Source organism: Phasianus colchicus, chromosome 12 (genome assembly GCF_987193195.1).
Source record: "Phasianus colchicus chromosome 12, bPhaCol1.hap1.1, whole genome shotgun sequence".
Classification (NCBI taxonomy): Eukaryota; Metazoa; Chordata; class Aves; order Galliformes; family Phasianidae; genus Phasianus; species Phasianus colchicus.
In genome coordinates this window covers 882286-904948 of record NC_143447.1, presented here as the reverse complement: position 1 = coordinate 904948, position 22663 = coordinate 882286, and the positions used below count along the sequence as shown (strand labels likewise).

Below are 22663 nucleotides of genomic sequence, written 5' to 3'. Positions count from 1 at the left end.
GGAGCCCGGGGGAAATGAAAAGACAAAACTTGGCCTGCATGGGTGTCAGGTGGCCTGTTCACGGGGAACCAGAATGCTTCCTTCTGTGCCGCTTTGGGCCCAGCAGGCTGGCAATTGAGGGGTTTGCATCACAAAAGGCTGTTGGAAGGCTGTGCGTGTCTTGAAGAGTCTGGAGAGTGAAGGGGGAATGGCTAGAGATGTATCCGAGTGCTGTGGAGTGACTGAGCTCCAGTGGCAGTGGGCAAGAGGCGTGTGTGCAGCCCACGCTGCAGAGGCGGGTCACAAACGGTACTGTTTGTGAGAACTGCAGCTTCATGGAGGGAGGCTGAGTGCAAGGCACCTCAGGAGGTCCATTGCTAGTCCAAGAAAGAGTTACACGCATGGCTAGTCCAAAGTGAGGGCACACTGCTCAGTGTGTGGCCTTGTTGAAACCGCAGTTTGATAATGCAGGCATGCAGATTCCTAAACTTCTTTGGAAACTTGCTTTGTGCTGTCTTTGTGAAATTCTAGTGGTCCTCAAGCAGCCCATTAAGTCTTTGTTTAGCGCTGTAATGGCCAGGGAGGAGATGACGGTGGAGCAGATGGATCTGGACTGAAGGAGGCTGCAGGCCGTGCAGAGCCTGCACGGGAGCAGACTCTGGGCCAGAACTGCAGCCCTTGGAGAGAGAAGCTCGTGGATGAGCACTGGACCCTGCAGGAGCTGCCACCCACGGGACACACTTTCTGCTGCATTCATTTCCTAAAGGAGAACACCCTGTTGAATGGACACATCCTGGAACAGTTCTTGAACAATTGCCGACTGAGGGTTGCATTATAGACAGATGTGACCTCCACATACCCCGTTCCTCTGCAGCGCATTGTGGGATGATGAAGAAGAGGACAGGTGGGAGAAGAGGGATGTTGTTTTTTGTTTCCTTTCATTTCTGGATACGTTAGTCTGCTTTTAATAATAGGCAACAGATTACATTAATCTGAGTCTGTTCTCCTCATAACAGTCGTCAGTGATGGACCTCCATGTTTTTGTCTCAACCCTGGGGTGTATTTTTAGCGTAGCTTCAGCGAGGGCTGCAGAAAGCACCAACTTGTGAACAGATGGTCCTCACCGTTAACGCTTAAAGGAGGACATCTGACAGCACTGGGTTCCCACGGATCTTCCCTGAGGCGCTGGGGCTTTGCTGGCTGAGCTGTTCCCAGCCCTTGCACACAGAGAGATGGTCTATCCGAAAGTTGCCCTCAGTGTGAGACAACGAGGGTTGTGTATGCTGTATTCTCCGCTTCTGGAGAAGAAGAGGAAGGCGAAAATTTCATGTGGTGGAGATGATGGATTCTGGCAACTCTTTTATTCTGCCCAATGTACTTACCGGTGTGCTGTAAAGAAGGAGGAGGCTCCTCAGTGCCTTCTTTCAGTTCCGTGTCTTTTCCTTACCTGGGGATGGACTCGCTGCCATGGGAGAGGGCAGGGACTCCCTCCTCAGTTTCCAAAGATAAGAGGTAAGCTGATGGCATTGGGCACTGCTTTTCTTTGCTGCATGAATGGGTAATGGAGGCCGGAAGAAAATAAAGCAGACAAGTCTCCAGCTATGCCACACAAAACTTTTAATGAGAAGGAAACAGAGTGTCACAATACAGATGGGAAGAAAATTGTTTGCAGTCTACAGAGAGGTAGAGGCAACGATCCATCCGTATCTGGGATGCGTTCTCCAAATGGGATGATCCATTGGCTTCAGCAGATGAAAGTGCTGGGCGGGCGAGGCAGACACAGCCCGGAGCCCCCCAGGCCAAGAGAGCCCCCAGAAGAGATGGGAACGCCCGCGGAGCTGAGGGAGCTGCCAACAGCAGCTGACAGAGAGGATCCCACGGCTGTGCTCTGAGGGAAGGAGGTGAGGATGGGGCCCGGCAGGGTCACCACCACGGGGGAGGCCTGGATGGCCACAGTCGAGTCAGCGCAGCGGGCGACACATGGCTCACTGCAGCTGCTTGCCAGTGGGGTTGGGCCAGAGGCACCGCAGGGGGACGGGACGCAGGGTCTGCAGCACGACATCTCTCGCTGAGGGAGGCAAAGCTGAAACACAGAGCAGGGAGGGAACACGGCCCCAAAAATCAGTCAGTCTTTGTTTTCTGCTGCTCTCTCACCCACAGCCCTTGCTTCACTCCGGCTCTCTTTTCAGTTCCATGCTCTGAAAGAGAGCGCAGCAGATTGTGCTAACACAGATAATAGCTGTGCCATTTCACGTGCGGGCTCCATTGGAAAGACTGGCAGCAAATCTGTGATTTACTTGGGGTGCTTGTTGCACCAGGACAAGCTGCTGTGTTTCGTGGTGCAGTAGCCTAGAAAATATTGCTGTGATTGTTACAGTACAAGGAGGCTGAGATGAAAAGATGTCACAGCGATCTCCAGTTAAAAAAAAAATGCACAATATCCCTCACTCCTCCTGCCATCCTCACTGTGTCCTCTAAGTTACACCACACATGATGTCTCACCCAGTTTTTGGAAAGGATAGTCAAGAGAGGAAAGATTGATCATACCCCCTCTGAAAAAAATGAAAATCAAGGCAACGAAGATAGCCCAGGATGCACTTGGCTATTTGCTCAGTGCCACCTGCTGCAGGCAATGACTCTGGAATACTCATACATCCTTGCAGCTGGCCCCCTTAATGTGACCTTCATTGAAAGATCCCACTTCTTCCCACCTCTACACATCCGCCACTCTTCCTCAGGAAAAGAGTCCACAGTCCTGAAACATTTGGATTGCCATGCCATACTGAGGCAGCCTATACCAGTACCAAACTGAGGAGCTATCATGACAGCAGTCAAGCCCACAGGGAGAGTCTGAGTGAAGGGAGGCTTACCTCGTTCTGGAGGAAAAAGGAGGGAAGCAAAGACGATGCTGAGCCTGCTGCAGCATGGGCTTTTATGCTGTGTTCCTGAGGCGCGTGAGGACAGAAACATTCCATGGTCACGAAGCATCAAAACAGCTAGCGGTTGGTGACTGCAAAGACCTTGCTAGTAATTAATACCTCGCTTCTTTCATCTAAAGTGTTTTGCTGCAGATTCATACTGCACATACCACCAGAATAGTTCATCTGTATTCCTGTGTCCGAAGGCCAATTACTTGAGTTGGAATTGTCCATTTAGGTTTCCAGGGTTTCAATTGGATTTCCATCATAGAAATGTCATTTGTAGTAGTTGTTTTTTGTTTCCTTTCATTTCTGGATACTTTAGCCTGCCTTTAATATAGGGAACAGATTACATTAATCTAGGTCTGTTCTTCTCATAACAGGCGTCAGTGATGGATGTTCTTCTCTCAACCCTCGAGTCTGTTTTAAGCATAACTTCAGCGAGGGCTGCAGAAAGCACCAACTTGTGAACAGATGGTCTTCACTGTTAACGCTTAAAGGAGGACATCTGACAGCACTGGGTCCCCATGGATCTTCCCTGAGGCGCTGGGGCTTTGCTGGCTGACCTGTTCCCATCCTTGCACACAGAATGATGGAGGTTGTGTCCATCCTCTATTCTCCTCCTCTGGGACAGAAGTGCAAAATGACATGTGGTGATGATGGAATCTGACGACTATTTTATTCTGTCCAGTGTACGTACCAGTATGCTGTAAAGGAGGGGGCTCCTCGGTGCCTTCTTTCAGTCCCGTGTCTACCAGCCTGAGCAATAAAGTTCCTGTGGAGAATGTGGGTACTTGACTGTATTGGGTGAAGCTTGTAAAGGAGAAGGAATACCTGAGTGACCCTGTGGAGATAGTGAGGAGAGAGAGGCTATGTGGTGACCCGTGCTGGTACATGGTTCATTCCCTGCAGTTGTGCCACTGAAGAGAGCAGAGCAGTAAAAGGAGATGCACATATGCTTTCCCCCTCCTGCAAATCCTACCCAGCTTGTCCTAGTTTTCATTTGTCTCATGTGCCTGGCTCATGTATGGAGCCAGGGTGTGTGGATGGCCCAGGGAAGCTGCTGGCAGGTCTCAGCAGAGCCAGCTCTTGTCTTGTCCTCCCAACAGGCTCTACCAGCTCAGCTTAGCCCACACCTTCCTGGGCCTGCTGCCAGGACCTGAGGCTGGTCTCCACCCACGGCAGGTAAACCGGTGCTGCCCTGGGAGCCTTGGAGGCCCCACCTCCTACAGAGCTGGGCAGGGCTGCAGGATCAGGTCAGAGAGTTTTCTCTGGCTCCCTGCCTCTGCCTGCCCTTGCTGCTCCCTGAGAGCTGGAGCGTAGTGGCAATCATTCATTGTGGCTGGGGCTGTCCACTTCCACCTGCTCCGTCCCGCTCACGTTTGTCCCTCCCTTGCCCAGCAGTACTCCAAAAATGCTGCGGAGCAGCACTTGCAGCACAGCACTCAGCTCTGCCTGGGAAGACCAGCTGTTCAGGGGGAAAGGGGCTTGTGCTAGCTACGCTGACACCACAACGGGTGCACACAAACTCCCACACAAGCATGGGCATGTGCAGGCAGCACCAGTTGCAGCATTCAGGGAAGCAGTAACAGGCCTCGCATAGCAAAACGAGAGCCCCCACCTGTAAGGCATACAGAGGTGAGCTTACCCAAAAAGCTTTAGAAGTGAATCCTGACCATAACAGACATCAGAGAACTGTGATCACCTGGATACAGGCTTATGCTCCTTTGGTGTGAGACCTTGCTTTCTTTTTGCTGTCTGCTGGTATATTATGTTGCTGTGGAACGAGGTTACGCATCTGCATGCAGTCGTGTCAGTAGCCAAGGCATAGGAAAGAACTCTGAGGCATGAGAGTGGTGGGCTTTGCTGATTGGCTTCCAGGATTAAGAGTGAACCTCAGGAGAGTGTTCTCTTGAGTGCCATCAGAGGCAGCCATTGCATGTTGCGGGACCGATGAGAAGGTGTGTTGTTTCTTCCTGCCAGCTCAGTGTTCTGCTGAAGCCTCTTGTCTGTCCGTTCTGTTGCTGAGAGGGCATAGAGCAGGTGTGCAGCTGGTCCCATGGTGTAAAGGTGAGCACTCTGGACTCTGAATCCAGCGATCTGAGTTCAAATCTCAGTGGGACCTCTACTTTTGGGCTCCCAAACCATTGCCCACAGCTGACTTTCACCTAAGCCTGAAACCGAACTAATTAATGCATTCCCGACATCCTTCTTGCCGTCCTTCCTTCTCTGTGCTTTTACGCATGCAATGGCCTTCCCCTGACATGGTCCCTCCGCAGCTGCCTAGCTTAGTGAGCTCAGGCCCTGACGCTTCTTTGTTGCCTTCTGACTGATGGCCGCTCCCTTGCGAGGGAAACCAGCAGGTCACTGTATCCCACAGCAGCTGAGGTGCAGACCCTGCAGTCCAAAGCCTGCTCACGGCATGGTCGAGAAGAGGAGGCTGTTCAGAGCCATGCCTGGGAGTATATTGCTTATTCCAATGAGACAGACTCCTTAGCATCCCTGGAAAGCTCATTCCCATCCTTGTCCATCTTCACGGAACATGAGGATTCCCACTGATGTGCATGGCTTTTTGTTCTCTCACAGGGGTGCCACTGAGTAGAGGCTGCCTTTTCCTGCCACCCTTCCTCTGCAGGTGTTAAACACATGGACGGGATGCCCCCTGAGCCTTCTGTCCTCCACACAAAGCATTCCCTGCTCTTCCTGCCTCTCCTGTTAGAACACATCACAGAAGCACAGAGTGGTTGAGACTTGGAGTGGCCACAGCAGGACATGTTGTCTTTCCCTTACCTGGGGATGAACTCGCTGCCAGGGGAGAGGGCAGGTTCTCCCTCCTCTGTTTCCAGTGACAAGAGGTAAGCTGAGGGCAGTGGGCACTGCTTTTCTTATCAGAGCAGGTGACCAACGACGTTAGGAGGAAACGAGGTCACAAGTCCCAAGCTATGTGGCAAAAGACTTTAATGAGAAGGAAAAAATAAAGTGTCTCAGTACAGAGAGGAAGAAACGTGTTTTCAGTTTCCTGGGAGGTTGAGAGAACGATCCATCCATATCTGGGATGGGTTCTCCAAATGGGATGATCCATTGGCTTCAGCAGATGAAAGTGGTGGGCGGGCGAGGCAGACACAGCCCGGAGCCCCCCAGACCAAGGCAGCCCCCAGAAGAGATGGGAACGCCCGCGGAGCTGAGGGAGCTGCTTGTAGACACATGCTGGGTAGTTAAGACCATTCTTCTTTCTTCTGAAATGTTTAGCTCCTGAATCACACTGTCTGACATCAGATTAATTCATCTGTCCCCAGGTGTCCAAAAGCCAAGTGGGAAGACCCAGTGTCTTCCAGTAGGCAGGATTTAGAGCCGTGAGGGTATTTTCCACATTCAGCATTTTATGTGGACAGATTATATGCAAGTATTAGTAGGGTTAAGAGTCAGGCCCAAGTGGAGAGTGTGATTGAAGGAATGGCTGCATCATTCCCTGACGGTGACCCACAGGTGGATTGCCCTGTTTTGCTTGGCGGAGATTCTATTAGAAGCCTTCAAATCTTGGTCTCCTCTAGTAGGCAGCAGTTCGAGCCATGAACAGATTTCCTATGCACATCACACTCACGGTTATGTATACAGATTCTATACATAGAGTAGTAAAGTGTAAGGCATGGGCGGAGAAGTGTGTGATCTATCAGATGTCCGCATCATTCCCTCAGTTTGACCCACACTCAGATTGATCTGTTTTCCTCTGCACGTTCATCCCACAAGCCAGAGGCCTAGGATGCCTTCTTTTGAGCAGGAGCACAGGGCAGTGTTGTCGCATACCCTGGAGGCTCTTTGCTCTTCTTCTCTCTCATGAGTTTCCTGAGATGGATGTCTACAGCCATGTTCCTTGGTGTAACTGACCATGTTTGTTATGCTTCATTCAGCCTGGGAAGGGAGCTCTTAGGTTGCGCAGTGCAGAAGCTGTTGGAAGCCATCAAATCTTGGTACAGAAGTGAGATCAAAGGGATACCTTTTGCGTCCTTCCACAAAATCGACCCCCACTCAAACTGACCTGTTTTGCTCAGCACATTGATCCCACTGTCCAGAGGCCTTAATGGCCTACTTTTGAGGAGGGGAAGAGGGCAGGGAGCCAAACCTTGAAGGCTCTTTGTTGTGGGCCACAGATCCCATTCCGTGCATTTCAAAGTACAAAGGCACAGGGGATTAGCCTCCCAGAGCACCTCTCAGTCATTGTGTTGTGGAAGAGTTGGGGAAAACCCTGAAGTGCAGGCACGCACAAGTCACGTAGCTGTGGAGTGCAGAGCTTCTGGACTCATTTCTGCCACATTCAGCACTGCTTTCCTCACCAAGGTCATTTCTAAAGTTCTGTGCGCCATTCACAAAATAATGTGCGCTTTTACTCATTCTGGTCCTTCTGCCATTCAAAGCATTGCCTTTTCATGGATGGTCCAGAACCTTGAGTCACTCATGTTGTATTGGAAAGGGCCTTTGGAGATGATCTAGTCTAACCCACTGTGTGTTATAGGCACGCCTAGACAAGGTTTCTCGGTGGGACACATCATCCTTTGTAGATCTCACCCACTACATGGAGTTTTCGTGTAAGTCGTGGCCCTAACTGCACCCCACTCCTTCAGTGCTGACTGGTTTACTTATTGGCTGCTTTTGTGAGGTAAGAGGCACGTGGCCACCAAATTGGAACTCCTCCACCTGAGAAGGGGCTGATGTGTCGGACACCACAAGTAACCTGGGGCTCTCTCTGATGACCTTCCCACACCTGCAAGAAATGTCACCAGCAGTGTTGCTGAGAAGCTTCTAGGGCTGTGGAATAAGCACTGTAAATGGAGGGGAAGGAGACAGCAGAATTGGAAATGAAGCCTTCTTCCTTTCTACATCCAGGACTGTAAGGGAAAGATGTGCTGGGACAGATTTCTCCTCCTCCTTCCAGTAAGTCCGTCAAGGAGAGCTTTCTGAGGACTGTCATGGGTTATCCTTAGATATAAGTCCGTGATAGGGGGCACAGGCACCGGGAAGAAGAGAGGAAAAAAAAGGTATAGACGGTTTGCCGCGACCCAGCCAGCCCCGGGCCACATGCGCTCCAGGAGAGGGGGAAGGGCAGAGAGCTAGCAGATAGTTTTAACAAAAAGAAAACAGAATGGCAACGATCTGAGGAGGAAAGGTAATCTAACTAAATCAAACAAAACGAGAGAGACAAGAGTATCAAAAAATGGGAGTCAAACCATGATAGTGCGAGGGAAAGCACGTGTTTTCTCCATGGTGAGCTGAGACGGCTGAGCCGGGCCAGACAGGGAGAGGCAGCTGCTCCGGGTCCTGTCCGCAGGTCCACCCCACTTCCTCTTCCTGCCAGCTCCTCCGGGGATGCCGCCCCCTCCCCTCCCATCAGGATGCTCAAAGAGTTCAAAACAGTAAACGGAACCAGAACATTAACTCGTTAACTCCCACTGGTCCACATGATGTTCTGATGTGGAATACTGATAACAAAAAAATCACGAAACCACAACAGGAACACACATGCAAGTGATACACAGAGTAGGTGGCATTGCCTTGTATGCGCTCTGATAAATGGAGCACACACTCAGACACTTGGGCTTGTGGGGATCTGTGGGGAAGTCTCTGGACTCTCAGGACGCGCTAGAGACATAACAGCACACCAATGTGGTTAAAGGCTATTAGTCTGCTTTATTGTTAAGCACTACTCCATTTATACATGTTAACAGAGCATTCTGCAAAACACTCTTTAACCGTTCACACAGGTGCTTAGCCAATCAGAGCCGTGAGATGTTCTTTCTTCTTCTGAAGGTGTCCTTGGTTCTCATGCCGCTTATCTTGCTCCGCAGCTGCTGCTCCGTGCAGTTTTTTCTTACGTTCCCACAGGGATCAAACCTAGAAACAGGTGTGTGTTTTCACACCCAGATGGAGCAACAGAGCTCAGAACGAGAGATAGAATGGGTTGTCTTGGAAGTGTCATCATACGGACAATGGGGAGAAGTGAGTTAGGAAAGGCATTTCTGATAAAGCCCTGCACTGAATTCACCAAAACAGGATGGATAGTAGCAGCCACTACCTTCTGTAGAATACACAGTGGAAGTCCTCCAGACCCCTTGCCTTCTTTCACCCAGCCTGAAGAAGTTCTGCTGTTTGGTGGGAGGCCTTTGAACTAATGACAATTGGGGCTCATTTTTGGCAGGACCTTACCTGGAATCCAGAGGGCTGTGCAACATCTGCAGAATGTTAAAGAAGGTCAACCACATGGTTTTTGTAGTTGTCGTGTTGTTGCGGGCTGAGTCATTGCATGTCCTCAGCACTGCCCTGTTTCCCTGGAATTGGGAAAGGATGTTTTCTGTGGTGTGAGCCCTCCCACAGGGTGGGACATGGGAAGTGTACAGGATGGAGTGCAGAGCCCGCAGTGAATTATGAACAAGAGGAGGGGCTTGGCCTGAAGGTTTGCCCCTGTATTCTGGCAGAGGGCAAGAGAGAGGAGGATGTCAGGAATGGGAATTGAGGCCGTGACTCCCAGGGATGCAGCCTCTTAGGCTTGGCCTGCAGGACTGCCCTATGTCTGCTTCCTGGTTGGACAAGCGTTCTCCCTTTTGCTCTGCGTGGGGTTGAGCAGGCTGGCTGGGGACGGCTCTGCTCCACAACCCCCTTGGGCCAGGTGCTAGTCCAAGCATCTGCTCCACGGAGGGCTCCACACAAAGGGAGGGCAGACTGCTCAGTCCCTGACCCTGTTGAAACTGGAATTTGATAGCCAAGCTTGGCGTGTCCCATATTTCCCTTGGGTAGAGGCTGAGTGCTTCGGCTCTTGTTGGGAAATTCTTAATGGCCAACAACTGCCCGTTACGTCTTTGTTTTCCAGGACTGGCCTTGTTACAGTCAGGCCTCTGTCTGCAGGTCTGGGAGGTGTCCCATGGGGCCAGGTGGGGCAGCAATGCTGAGCAGAGGTGAGGGTAGTGTCTCAAATGCCCAGGTCAGCTGGTCTTCTGGGGGGAAGCTGGGCTGGTTTGGAGCAGGACACTCAGCCTGCAGGAGGTGCAAGGCACCCCACAGCCTGGCAGAATGAAAGTTTGTCTTGGTTAGGAACCAAACCGTCGTTAGTTGCTTGGAAGGCAGCTGTGCTCACCACCATACCGCCAACACACCGGCCTTCTGCCCTTTGGTGGGGCTTGTTGTGGAATATCTGGCAAGGATGGGAAAGTGCTGACATCTAATGACTGTTGCACAGTAACAGAAGTAGTAGCTGAGGCTGGGAACTGCTAACCTTTGGAACTTGGCCTGGGAACCTAAGCTGGGAATCAGGGCAACCTTGAGAAATGCAGCTGGCATCCTTGAAAAACGCACCTGAGAGCCAGAGCTATCCTGAAGATACCATTGATAAAGGTAACTGAAGAACTTGAGGAATAACTTACCATCTGAAAGGGTGACAGTCTGAAAATTGAGCATGCATGCTAACAAGATGGGATTTGGCAACAGGAATTGTCTGCTCAAGTGGAAGGAATAGAAATTTGCTTGCGATAATACATTTCCTTTCTGAAACAATGAGAGATGTCATGATCTTTTGAATTTCTTGCAGGCAAAATAGGATTTGAAAGCACCTAATACTTACTTGGAAGCAGTGGGATCATCCTGCACTCCCTGGGGTCAGGGTTTTGAGTGCTGCTTCTCTTCTAGAATCTTTTGGAGCTGGTTGTTATTGCCCAGGGCATGGAATGATCCAGGTAGAGATGGCTGGAGCAGGTTGTTGTGGCCAGGTGGCAAAGGTGCTGGACTAGAAATCTGTTGGGATTCTCCATGCAGGTTTGAATCCTGCCAACTATGTGGGATGCAGTTCTCTTTTCTCCACAGGCAGTGTTCACACCGTGTGGGAATGTAAGAAAAAAATGTTCAGAGCAGCAGCGGTGGAGCAGGGGGAGCTGCACGGAGCAGCAGCTGCGGAGCAAGATAAGCGGCATGAGAACCAAGGACACCTTCAGAAGAAGAAAGAACATCTCACAGCTCTGATTGGCCAAGCGCCTGTGTGAACAGTTAAAGAGCGTTTTGCAGAATGCTCTGTTAACATGTGTAAATAGAGTAGTGCTTAACAATAAAGCAGACTAATAGCTTTTAACCACATTGGTGTGCTGTTATGTCTCTAGCGTGTCCTGAGAGTCCAGAGACTTCCCCACATTTGACACCGTAATGACACTGGCACACTGAAGAGCTCAGAGGGCTGGGATCAGGGACACAGAGGCTAGTTGGACGCTGGTAGCTAGCCTTGTTACCCACTGGTTGTTACTTGGTCCAGTTCCTGTTTCACATATTCATCAACGGCCTGGAGGAAGGATAGATTGCATCCTCATCAAGTTTGCTGATGACACAAAGCTGGGAGGAATGGCTGACACACCAGAATGCTACGCTGGCTTTTAGCAAAGTTTGGGCATGCTGACGAGAGGGCACATTAAAGGGGGGATGGTGAGCAGGTCGAAGGAAGTTGTCTTCCCCATCTGCTCTGCTCTGGTGAGGCCACATCTGGCATGCAGTTCTGTGCGTCCCACTTAAGAAAGATGGGGGACTACCAGAGAGAATCCACAGAGTTCTACAGAAATGACTGGGGGCGGTGGAAGACCGGAATTTCCAATTGAACATGGGAAAGAACTTCATTACTCTGACAATGACAGAGCACCTGGAACACGCTGCTGGGAGAGGCTGTGCCGTCTGCTTCTCTGGAGATTTTTAAAACCCATCTGGATGCTTTCCTGCACAGCCTACTCTAGGGAAGTTGCTGTAATTGGGTGCTTAGACGTGGAGATCTCCAGAGATGCCTTGCAGCCCCACTGATTCTGTGATTCTGTGAGAAAGGGCCATTGAGGAGTAAAGGTCCTAGAGAAATCCTGTGAACAGATTGCCCCCATTGTTGAGAGGGAAGGGAAAGCACTTCCCTGTTTGCTCCATGTCATACTTGTGTTGTGCTTCTTTGGTGCTGTAGCTTCCCAGTAGGGTGGAATTTGTACAATACCTGTTGGAAAGGCAGAATGAGAGAGAAGTTGCAGCAGACGGAGGAAGTGCACATGCAGAGGGCTGGAAGGAGGAGGATGTGGAGTCTGTGAGCTGGAGGAGCATGAGGAAGGTTGCAGGCAGCTGCGTTGGTGGTATAGTGGTGAGCATAGCTGCCTTCCAAGCAGTTGACCCGGGTTCGATTCCCGGCCAACGCACACCAGCTTTTCTTCTGCTGGCATCTAAATTGTGCCCTGCTGCACCTGCGCAGCTCCTCCTGCTCCCCAGGAGGCCATCTTTCTCGCCCTGCAGTTGAGTACCAGCTGCCCTGGGACATCAAAACATCCATTCCCCTCCTCAGAGCCCCAGTGCTGCGGGGTTTCTTTCCCAGGACACCCACGTGAGGGTGATGCTGAGGACAGTTGGGGGAGGTCTGTCCTCTGGGTCAAAGGCCCAGAGACCTGTCTGTCTGATCTGAATTCACCCTGCCTCGAGTGAATAGAACGTTCTCTCCATCCTCCTCCACACTTTCCATCTCTCCATGCTGGCTGGCCAAAGCAACAGTTTCTTCTTCTTTGGAAGGGATGCTGATACTTGTATCACGCTCTATCTGCAGAGCACAGTATTATTTCCTCAGTAGAACTCGTGCTTGGCAACAGATCCTGCAACACAGTGTAACTGGGTTTGACATACTCTTTTGCACAACCATTATCAGGATTGCAAGTCTCAGCATCCCTGTGTGAACATAGCCAGTACCATACTGTGCCAAGGCCTTAGCATTCTGGAAACATTCTGAATATTTCTGGCCACGTATGTAGCAGTGTTCATGCAAAGAAGGATGTGAGGCACCCTCATTTGCTGCAATCAGCAGCATTTAGTCAGAGTGGTTGAGAAAGAGGGGATTGGGAGGCAAACCGGAAGCATTTCTCCGGTTGTGAAAGAAGATCAGGTTTGTGTCCTGAGGTCCAGGAGAACCTCATGACGTCCAACAAAGCCACATGCAAGGACTTGCACCTGGATCGAGGAAACCCCTCCTACTAACACAAGCTGAGGGATGAAAGGATTGAAAGCAGCCCTAACCAAAAGGACTTGGGCATACTGGTGTGTGGCTGCAGCTGGACATGAGCCAGCAATGTATCCTTGCAGACCAGGAAGCCAATATCCTGGTCCAAGCAGTGTGGCCAGCAGGGAAACGGAGAAGATCCTGCCCCTCTGCTGGGTACTGTGCTGTCAGACCTCACTTGGAGTGCTGCGTCCAGATGGGGAGTCCTCAGCACAGGAGAGATGTGGAGCTGTTGGAGCTCTTCCAGAGGAGGGTCACAGAAGTGATTAAAGGGATGGAGCACCTCCGTATGAGGAGAGGCTGAGAGAGCTGGGGCTGTACAGCCCAGAGAGGAGAAGGCTCCAGGGAGACCTGATAGTGGCCAGGCAGCATGTAAAGGGAAGCTACATGAAGGAATGAACACATGGATAAGATTCGCCTTGAGCTTTTTCTTCTCTGTGCAAATGAATCCCTGCTCTCCCAACGTCTCCTTTTATAAGAGTCTCTGAATCGCAGAACGATTGCTCTTGGCAGTGTTCTCTGCGGGACCTCTTCTTATTTTGCCTGGGGATGGCCTTGTGGCCACAGGACAAGGAATGTTCTCCCTCCTCTGTTTCCAAAGAGAAGAGAGAAGCTCAGGATGGCTTCTGTTGCAGAGCAGTTGCCAAAATGTTGCAAGAGGAAAACAAATCACGAGTCCCAAGATATGCAGCATAAAGTCTTTAATGAGAACGAAAACATAAAGTGGCGCCGTACAGAGAGGAAGAAACGTGTTTTCAGTCTAAGCGGAGATAAAGAGAATGACACATCCATATCTGGGATGCGTTCTCCAAATGGGATGATCCATTGGCTTCAGCAGATGAAAGTGCTGGGCGGGCGAGGCAGACACAGCCCGGAGCCCCCCAGGCCAAGAGAGCCCCCAGAAGAGATGGGAACGCCCGCGGAGCTGAGGGAGCTGCCAACAGCAGCTGACAGAGAGGATCCCACGGCTGTGCTCTGAGGGAAGGAGGTGAGGATGGGGCCCGGCAGGGTCACCACCACGGGGGAGGCCTGGATGGCCACAGTCGAGTCAGCGCAGCGGGCGACACATGGCTCACTGCAGCTGCTTGCCAGTGGGGTTGGGCCAGAGGCACCGCAGGGGGACGGGACGCAGGGTCTGCAGCACGACATCTCTCGATGAGGGAGGCAAAGCTGAAACACAGAGCAGGGAGGGAACACGGCCCCAAAAATCAGTCAGTCTTTGTTTTCTGCTGCTCTCTCACCCACAGCCCTTGCTTCACTCCGGCTCTCTTTTCAGTTCCATGCTCTGAAAGAGAGCGCAGCAGATTGTGCTAACACAGATAATAGCTGTGCCATTTCATGTGCGGGCTCCATTGGAAAGACTGGCAGCAAATCTGTGATTTACTTGGGGTGCTTGTTGCACCAGGACAAGCTGCTGTGTTTCGTGGTGCAGTAGCCTAGAAAATATTGCTGTGATTGTTACAGTACAAGGAGGCTGAGATGAAAAGATGTCACAGCGATCTCCAGTTAAAAAAAAAATGCACAATATCCCTCACTCCTCCTGCCATCCTCACTGTGTCCTCTAAGTTACACCACACATGATGTCTCACCCAGTTTTTGGAAAGGATAGTCAAGAGAGGAAAGACTGATCATACCCCCTCTGAAAAAAATGAAAATCAAGGCAACGAAGATAGCCCAGGATGCACTTGGCTATTTGCTCAGTGCCACCTGCTGCAGGCAATGACTCTGGAATACTCATACATCCTTGCACTGGCCCCCTTAATGTGACCTTCATTGAAAGATCCCACTTCTTCCCACCTCTACACATCCGCCACTCTTCCTCAGGAAAAGAGTCCACAGTCCTGAAACATTTGGATTGCCATGCCATATACCAGTACCAAACTGAGGAGCTAGCATGACAGCAGTCAAGCCCACAGGGAGAGTCTGAGTGAAGGGAGGCTTACCTCGTTCTGGAGGAAAAAGGAGGGAAGCAAAGACGATGCTGAGCCTGCTGCAGCATGGGCTTTTATGCTGTGTTCCTGAGGTACGTGAGGACAGAAACATTCCATGGTCACGAAGCATCAAAACAGCTAGCGGTTGGTGACTGCAAAGACCTTGCTAGTAATTAATACCTCGCTTCTTTCATCTAAAGTGTTTTGCTGCAGATTCATACTGCACAAACCATCAGAATAGTTCATCTGTATTCCTGTGTCCGAAGGCCAATTACTTGAGTTGGAATTCTCCATTTAGGTTTCCAGGGTTTCAATTGGATTTCCATCATAGAAATGTCATTTGTAGCATTACTCCGTTCCTGGTGAGCATGGCCACCAGTCACAGTGAACGTCAGCCATGAAGGACACCAGTGGTTAGCTCTCAAGTGCTTCCAGTGCCAGCTCTCAGGCTAAATCTGTGAGACATTTCTCCCTGTGCGTCATCAGAGATGTGCTGTAGACGGTGGTGTAAGTTCCATCAAAACATCAGGATGGCATGATTGCAGATGGGAAAAGAGGCCCAGATGAACAGGGATGAGGCAGGGATGCAGGCTGCAGTGAAGACTAGGATGGCATTGCCTGTACTCAGAATGCACTTACACAAAATGCATTGTCTTTTCACTTGTTTTTTTACAAAAGAGAAGGCAATAAAGGCAGATATATTACAAGGAAGAGCAGAGCTGAGAGTGAAATGCTTCTCTCACAAGATTGCTGACTGGGAATGTCTATAGCCATGTCACATGTTCCCTGTCATTTCTGAAGCATTCCTTGGAGAATGTCCTCATGCTTTTACCAACAAGAAGTGCATGGCCAACTGTTTCAGTAAAATTCTGTGATGATGTGTTCACCTCTGAAATGCCCTGCGTGCAGGCAATATGGAAGTAGCGCTATGAGACTTTTCTCCTTATGGGCAATCAGAGACATGCAGGAGCTTGTGGGATAAGTTCAGGCAGAACACCAAGACTGTACACTCCCCAAATGACACAGTAGACCCATATCTCCATGTTTGTTTTCAAACTCAGTGGCATGGAATGAGTGCTTTTAACTCAAGGGAAGTGTCCTGTAAGCAGCACTGAAGGCTTCGAGTGTTTCCAACACATGCTAATGACTTTTATGCCCAAAGAGATGGTAATGAAAACAAGGAAGAGTATTTTCTACAGTTAGGCACTTCTCTCTCAATTGGTTCCTGACTGGAATGTTCGCAGCCATCCTCCTCAGTGTCTTGAATGTGTTGTCCTGCTTCTTCTAACCAGGTAACAGAGCTCAGATTGTGAAGTGGAGAAGCTCCTGGCAATCACCAAATCTTGCTGTGGAAATGTGATCAAAGTAATGCTGGCATCCTACTCTGAACCTGAACCACACTAACACTGACCTGCTTTGCTCAGCACATTCACCTCATTGACCAAAGTCCTGCATGGCCTCCTTTTGAGGAGAGGCTCAGAGCAGGAGACAGTGCCGGAAGGCTCTTCTTAGAGGGCTTAGCATAGACCAGCCCACTCCATGCATTTCCAAGTTCAAAGTGACATAGCATCAGCCTCCCAGAGCACCTGTCTGTCATCACAGTGTGGAAGAGTTGGGAAAAACCCTGAACTGCAGGCACACATGAGTCACACAGCTGTGGAAACTGTGGAAACCACTGAGCAGTGTGCCCTCACTTTGGACTATCCATGCTTGTAACTCTTTCTTAAACTAGCAATGGACCTCCTGAGGTGCCTTGCACTCAGCCTCCCTCCATGAAGCTGCAGTTCTCACAAACAGTACCTTTTGAGACCCGCCTCTGCAGCATGGGCTGCACACACGGCTCTTGCCCACTGCCACTGGAGCTCAGTCACTCCACAGCACTCGGATGCATCTCTAGCCATTCCCCCTTCAACTCTCCAGACTCTTCAGGACAGGCACAGCCTTCCAACAGAGGACATTTCTCCCTGTGCATCATCAGAGATGTGCTGTAGACGGTGGTGTAAGTTCCTTCAAAACATCAGGATGGCATGATTGCAGATGGGAAAAGAGGCCCAGATGAACAGGGATGCGGCAGAGGCAGTGAAGACCACAAAGATACTGCTTAAACTCAACATGCGCTTACGGAAACTGTCTGTTACTTTGCAATATGCTAAAGTAATGGCAGTGAAGGCAGATTCATAATAAGGGAGAGTAGAACTGGGAGCGAGACACTCTTCTCTGTAGAGGTTGCTGGCTGGGATGTCTATACCACTGCCACATGTTTCCTGTCAACTCTTTAGCATCATTCCTTGGGAGCTTGATGATGTCCTCATGCTTTTTCCAAGCAGATGTGCTCCGCCACCGGCCGCAGTGGGATTCAGTGATGACGTATGCGAGAATTCACCTCTGAAATGGTCTGCGTGCAGGCAATCTGAAAGTAAGGCTATGAGACTTTTCTCCTTGTGGGCAATCAGAGACATGCAGGAGGTGGTGCAATATGTTCAGACAGAACGTGGAGATCGTACAGTCCCAAAGGAGAAATAAGACCCACGTGCCCATGGATGTTTTCAAGCTCAACGGCATGGAAAAAATGTTTGGAGCTAGAGGAAATGCTAGCTAGAGTGGGTTGCAACTAGGATGTCTGTAGCCATCCATGTTCCGTGGTGTTCCAAAGGTTTCTTGCCTCTTGCAGGCAGAGGATAGGCAGAGTTTGTACACTCCTCATTCTTGTATCTCTTTGTAACGACGGTGGGCCATGTGGTCATATTCAGTGTGATGGCGAGTAGAGGGGAGAGTCATGCTCTTCTCTTTCATGGGGCTCTTGACAGGAAGAATGTCCACAGCCATCTTCCTTGGTGACTTGCCCATGTTGTCCCACTTACTCCAAGCAGGAACTGATCTCAGTCTGGGTAGTGGAAAAGCTGTTGGCACTCACCAAATCTGGCTGTGGGAGTGAGATCAATGTAATGCCGGCGTCCTTCCCTAAAACTGACCCATACTCAAATTAACCTGCCTTTGCTCTGCGACACATTACTCTCATTGACCACAGTCCTGCATGGCCTCCTTTTGAAGAGAGGCTCAGGGCTGGGAGTCCACTCCATGCATTTCCAAGTTCAAAGTGACATAGCATCAGCATCCCAGAGCACCTGCCTGTCATCATGATGGGGAAGAGTTGGGAAAAACCCTGAACCGCAGGCACACATGAGTCACGCGGCTGTGGAAAGCAGTGGAAGAGGTGTCCTGGCCTCAGGCATGCCAGGAATAGCAGGCCTCCCAAGTGCCACTTTCCTCATCATGGACATTACTGAAGGGCTTTGAAGCATTCCTGAAACAAGTGGAATGTCTGTTGCCGCTTCCTTCGAAAGCACTGCCTTGTTGTGACTGGTGCAGATCCTATGTCACTTGGCTTGGCTTGGAGAGGAGGACTTTTGGGTATGATGCACTCCAACCCAGTGTATGATGAAAGCTCAGCCGGGTGAGGTTTCTCTGCTGGATCACCGGGAACAGCTGCTTGGCACTGCCCGGTCCAGGCCTGTGTGCGTCCCCTCTTCCTGACAGCACTACTTGATGACTGTGGAGAAGTAAATGTGAGCCGGTGTCAGAAATGGGGAAGAAAGCCAAACTGGAGAAGCAAGGAAAGGTGAAGATCATGTGGAGTGTGTTTAGTGTGCGTTCCCTGGGATGATCAGAGGCCTGGTACTCTGGCCCTGTGCGCATAGTGTGACATCGTGACGCAGAGCCTGAGAGACTGGGGTTTTCTTAGCTGCAAGGCAAAACTTTCTATCAGTGGGGATGAAAGAGCAGTCTTCCAGTGCCTAAAAAAGAGGACGGAGTTGGCAGGAGGAGGTCATCTTGCCTCGCTTGCATCCTGAAGAGCTGGACAGGCCACGGCAGCTACTCCAGGTACATCAGACCAGACAGAGGAAGTGTTTACAGCCCAAAGGTAGAGCTCTTGTGATGCATCTTGGACGTTCATGACAATCCTTCATGGGAGCAACCAAAGGAGCTCTCAGCAAGTAAGGGCTCTGCACATGTCAGCATCTTGTGGGATGTGGGACTCAAGGTACATGTGTAATCTACCCCAGAATCCCTTCCATTGACTCCGGAGCCCGGGGGAAATGAAAAGACAAAACTTGGCCTGCAAGGGTGTCAGGTGGCCTGTTCACGGGGAACCAGAATGCTTCCTTCTGTGCCGCTTTGGGCCCAGCAGGCTGGCAAGTGAGGGGTTTGCATCACAAAAGGCTGTTGGAAGGCTGTGCGTGTCTTGAAGAGTCTGGAGAGTGAAGGGGGAATGGCTAGAGATGTATCCGAGTGCTGTGGAGTGACTGAGCTCCAGTGGCAGTGGGCAAGAGGCATGTTTCAGCATGAACAGGCTACTGAAGTTGCCAATTCCCACTTCCTGAGCATGCATCTACTCTTTTAGATTCTAAGTTTGTCCTCAGTTTCCTCTGTTGTCCTTTTCTTCAGAATAGCTTTTTTTCTCAGGTATCTTCTTCAAAGACACCAGCATTAGTCACAGTTTCTCCCAATTCTCAAGACAGATTAACTGGCCAAATTCCAAGGCTAGCAGTTTCCAGGCTGGGAACTGCTACTAGTGTTACTGTTCAGCAGCCATTTGATATCAGTTTGTTGGCATAGTCTGATAATATGCATAACCACTCCCATCACAGAAAAGGACGCTGATATATTGGTGGAATGGTGAGCACAGCTGCTGTCAAAGCAGTTAACATGGATTTGGTTCCTGACCAACACAGAAAATCTCTTCTGCCAGGGTCCCTTGCATCTCCTGCAAGTCATCTGTCCTTGCCTCCCTTCAACCTTGCTGCATGGCCAGGCTCCTGGCTTTAGCAAGGCTAGCCATGTTAAATGAAGACTTACAAGGATGCTCAGAGACTTTCTTAAAGAAAGCTGAAACACTGAGTAGGTGCCCAAAGAAGTCTGGGTAACTGGTTCTTGGACTAACAAGCCAACTTCCTGAGATTTCTTCTACTCAAGCTCCTTCCATGAAGCCACAAGTCTCAGAAGCAGCTGCGCTCTACTCTTTCCTCTGCAGCATGGTCTGCACATAAGCCTCTTCTCCACTGGCACTGGAGCTCAGTCATTCCTCAGCACTTGCCACGTCCTCTGTTATCTCTCCCTGGCTCCAGCCCTGTTCCCATGCACTGATTCCTTGAGAGGGGTACAGTCTCAAGGGTTCATGTGGCAGAGCTCTCACTGCCAGCATGCTGGACCACAGGGTGGAAAGAATCACTCTTGTTCCCTTAGAAATAAGCCACACAATAGCACTACAGGCCAAGTGTTTGTCTTTTCATTTCCTCTGTGCTGTGTAGAGAAAATAAGGGATTCAGAGGAACAGTAGGTTTATGCCTTTAACCCCTGCACACTGGCATGTGCAAAGCTATCACTTGCTGACAATTTGATTCCTTCCATGAAGTATACATGTTCCTTTGTGAGCTCTGCTCTGCAGCCTACACACCCCACTTAATTCCCGGGGAAAGAGTGGAAAAAGCTCAGCTCAGGAAATGCCCTCACTCAAGCCAAGAGGGACAAGGAAGGGCCAATGAAGTGATCCTGTGGCCAAACCACTGACACTTTTCATTCTTAAACTCACATTCTGCATTATTTGATATTGCTTTTGCAGCCAGCAAATGGCTTGCCTAAACTGATCCTCTTTTTTTAGACTCATCTGAATACTTCCCACAAAATCTCCTTCTCTTGGAGAAAAAGTACTGCAAATGGTGTTTTCAGGAAGAAGGGACAGACAGACATAGGCTGGGAAATGTTCAGATATCAGGGTGTCTTAAAAAGACTAGAGGAGAGATGACAAGGGGGCTCACGGGCTTCCAGTGTCTGATGCATGGTTTGGTGAGTGGTTACCAGTAGTTTCTGGTTGGAGACACTCAAAGGAAGATGAGACTGAAGGCATACAGTACCAGGAAACTAAAAATCTCAATGAGAGTATGCCCCGCTCCAATTTATAGGAGGGAGAGGAGGTTCTTTTAATATCTGTATACCCAGCGTGAGATTAAGAACTGTTCAAATTTTGGTCTGACCAATTTATTACAGATCTTAATTAGGGAGATGGGGAAGGGGAGGACAGGCGCTACTATGAATTAGTGTAAGGGGGAAGGGAAGGAGAGCAATAGAAAAGATAGGAAAGAAGAAGCAAGGAGTCTTTATAGGAAACAAGAGGGAGATAGTCACCACCATGGATTGGATCCAGCATGGATTGATCTTCAGTAGTGTTGGGTTGTCGGACATTGTTGTTCTGTTGAGGACGATGACGATGACAACGGTGACCATGGCAATGATGGCCCCTTTTCAATGGTTCCAAAGTGGTTGAGTCAGCTCTCTTTGGAGTGACAGCTCAAATCCAGAGTGGTTGAGTCAGCTCTCCTTGAAGTGGCAGCTTCTGGTTCTGGGATCTCAGCAAAAACTCCTTTGTTTCCAGGCCTTGCCAGCAAATATGAAGGAGCAGAGATGTCCACCTGCAGTCTGTTTTTCACAGGACACAATGGTATAATTCCCCAATTTTCCCATACCAAGCTGGAGCTATTTAGTCACAGGCCAGATCTTCCACTAGTAAACACTCCTGAGCACCCTCTTCTGGAGGCAAGCAGCTCTGGAGAAAGGGGCTTTCAAATGTCTACAAAGTGATGTCAGTTGTCACACAGTAGCACCCATCACTTGCCTCCTCAGCAAATCAATCAGAGTCTTATCACAAGAAAAACCTCAGGAAGCAAGCTTTGAGCCAAAAAATAAAGAAGGATTCTCACAGAGTGTTTTTTGTTTTGTTTTGGTTTGGTTTGGTTTGGTTTTTTTCCTCAGTGACACATGGATTCTCCATCTACAGCTTTGGTCATATGGGCAGAGCTCCAAGCAACCAACCCCTATCTTGGCAGTCAGCCCTGCTCTGTGCTGGAGGCTGAATTACATTCCTGCACTCTGCCTTCCAATCTCTGGTTTACTTTGTTGTGTTTTATGGTTTGGGTTTGTGAGATTTTTCTGTTTGCTTGTTTACTTGTTTGTGGGTTTTGTTTTGTTTTGCTTTGCAGTTATTACCGTTTTAAGTAAAAGCCTGTGATTTCCTGTGAAAATCAGAATTAGACTTTGAGATCAAATGTCCCTGTGTGTGTTTTTGGTTGGTGATGGTTATTCACTACAGACAAACCAGTTGTGTAAAGGTTTGCTGCTCATGAGACACTCCCACTCTGTTCCAGTGAAGACATGGAGTTCAGTATAGGATCATTTCAGAAATGCCTGTGCTCATGGCTTTTTTGTTAGACAGGATGGTTTGAATGCACACATCCCCATGGTCCATATGATGATACCCAAAGATATCCATTCTCCCATTCTGAGCTCTGTTGTTTCATCTAGGTGTGAAAACCCACACCTGGTTCTAAGTGTGATCTCCGTGAGCCAAAGGGTCTGACTGTGCTCCATGGCAACACAAAGAGCTGGATATGTGCACTGAACACCACTGGTTCTGCATTTCACTTGTGTGGCAGTGACTGGGAAGCTCTTCTGGGAAGAAATGATGGAATGAAGAGGAAAAGTCAGCTCCAACAGAACTTTCCCGGCCAGTCCTGGAGGGTGGCTTCATTCCGAATTCTGCTATTTAATTCCCTTCACACCCAAGACCTTACCCCATGCCCACAACCCTAGGAATTGCTCAACACTACTAGTTTCATCCTCACTGCCACTTCCTGGTGTCCAACTTGTGGCTCTAGGAAAGTCAGATGGGAGAGCCATTGCATGTTGCGGAGTCCAGCACAACATTCCATTCTCAAATTGAAGTGTTTCTATTTGGTGGATACATG

At 49.8% G+C, this 22663-nt stretch overlaps 2 non-coding genes across 2 annotated transcripts; both read left to right on the top strand.

Moving 5' to 3' along the window:
* Nucleotides 1-4950: 4950 nt before the first annotated feature.
* TRNAQ-CUG (transfer RNA glutamine (anticodon CUG)) lies at nt 4951-5022 on the top strand. Its single transcript has one exon. It is a non-coding gene; the product is annotated as a tRNA-Gln (tRNA).
* Nucleotides 5023-12016: 6994 nt separating this feature from the next.
* Nucleotides 12017-12088, top strand: TRNAG-UCC (transfer RNA glycine (anticodon UCC)). Its single transcript has one exon. It is a non-coding gene; the product is annotated as a tRNA-Gly (tRNA).
* The last annotated feature ends 10575 nt before the right edge of the window (nt 12089-22663 follow it).